General features: G+C 52.3%; 1 non-coding gene across 1 annotated transcript; it reads right to left on the reverse strand.

Annotated features, from left to right (window-relative positions):
* Positions 1-1,472: 1,472 nt before the first annotated feature.
* Positions 1,473-1,663, reverse strand: LOC114237114 (U2 spliceosomal RNA). The gene has a single exon (XR_009006460.1). It is a non-coding gene; the product is annotated as a U2 spliceosomal RNA (small nuclear RNA).
* Between the last annotated feature and the right edge of the window lie 312 nt (positions 1,664-1,975).

Raw genomic sequence — 1,975 nt, forward strand, 5'->3', positions numbered from 1 at the left:
CTTGCCTACCCTGCTGCCTCTGCCCATTCTTCCCACCCTCCCCTCCCCTCCCCTCCCCTCCCCAGGATGATAAAGGCCATATACTCTCCTCTCCTGCCTCCCAACCAAGCAGGCCAGGCCGAGTCCCCCATGTGGCTCGCTGCAGGGTGTGGCGTGCCCTCTTCTCTTGGGAACTGTAAGTAATAAAACTCCTTCAGTGGCACTGACCTCTCCTTGTCAGTCAGTCAGCTGTATACAGTACAACCAACCCACACACCTAAGTGAAAAGCCCATCACTTTTTTTTTTTTTTTTTAATATAAATGTATTTATTTATTTATTTTTGGCTGCGTTGGATCTTCGTTGCTGCTCGGGGGCTTGCTCTCGTCGCGGCGAGCGGGGGTTACTGGTCGTTGCGGTGCGCGGGCTTCTCATTGCGGTGGCTTCTCTTGTTGCGGGCTCGAGGCGTGCGGGCTGCAGTAGCTGCAGCACGCAGGTTCAGTAGTTGTGGCACACGGGCTTAGTGGCTCCGGGGCCTGTGGGATCTTCCTGGACCAGGGCTCGAACCCGTGTCCCCTGCACTGGCAGGCGGATTGTTAACCACTGAGCCACCAGGGAAGCCCGGAAAGCCCATCATTTAAACCTACATTCCGGGTGGATCTTCGTGGCTCTCAGCGGGAGCTGCCCTCCCGCTCGATCCTTTTCTGCCTGTGGATATTGACATCAGGAACCATGAGGACAGGAGTAATGCTGGAGACACCAAAAGAAGCCGAGGAAAGTAGAGACGGAAGACAGAAGACTCAAGTTACTGTTTTCCTTGTGCCTTGAGGGTGGCGTGGAAACGGTCTGGGAACAGCAAGAGGAAGCTTGGATACCCTCTCCGCTCCTTTCCTAGTTTCTACAGACGGAGGAATGGGGGAGAGAGGCCCCGTGAGAAGGCTGTGGGGCAGAAACTATGCCCTCCGGAGCACGCCAAGTTTGAGCAAAAGCACAAAACTCCACTTAGAAAAAAGGCAGAAAAGAGAAGAAATTCTTAGCCCAAGAACAGGGTTTGAAACATGGCGGAAATGAAAGAAAAATGGAGAAAGGGACGTTCAGTTACTAAGAGGAAAAGAAACGGAAAGAAACGGCACGGTGAATGCGGAAACAGCCACAGCACACAGAGACATGGTAGGGCAGTCAGTTTCTTCTGGTCGTTAGTCTGTCTGCCAAACAGCACGATGAACCCTCCCAACGCTGAAAAGTAGGAAAGGCTGAGAGAGTTCTCTCTGTCCTTGCGGTTCGTCTCTCAAGCCGACCAACTGCTCTTTCTTTCGCAGATACCAGCTATCTCATAGGAGCAAGCTTCCAAGAGAAACAGTCGCACGTATTTAATAACACTATTGAGAAGGAAAAGGTACTGAGCCACTCAGAGAGAAAAAGCTTCGCTAAAGCAGCGTATAGCGAGAGACACCACAGAACTCTTACTTTTTAAACACCAGTTATTACCCCCGGAGGGGCATGCACCGGGCCTGGAAACACTGCAATACCAAGTCGATGCGCAGAGTGGACGGAGCAAGCTCCTACTCCAACTCCCAGCTCCAAAAATCCATTTAATATGTTGTTCTCGGGTAGAGAACGTATCAGATATTAAACTGATAAGAACAGATACTACACTTGATCTTAGCCAAAAGGCCGAGAAGCGATACCCAGCCACCTGCCATCGCTGTCACCGTCCTCCTCTCATCCATATTGGACTCAGTGTGACCCCTGTCACTGCTCACTCGAGGTCTCACTTCCTTTGCTTCGGTGACAATACTGTGGGTGGCACTACACCACACTCTCGTGCAGATTTTTTATTCTCTACATTGTAGAAGAGGAATTCTGGATCTGTTGCAGCTTCGTCGTTCTCGGGCTGAAGCGCCATTTCTGATTTGCATGCCCCGCCCCCGCTCGCCCAAGGGGGGCGTGGCTCCGGCGGGCTGACCTTATCCTCTGGGCTGCTGCGGGGGAGCTCTT

This window comes from Balaenoptera acutorostrata, chromosome 20, assembly GCF_949987535.1.
Source record: "Balaenoptera acutorostrata chromosome 20, mBalAcu1.1, whole genome shotgun sequence".
NCBI lineage: Eukaryota > Metazoa > Chordata > Mammalia > Artiodactyla > Balaenopteridae > Balaenoptera > Balaenoptera acutorostrata.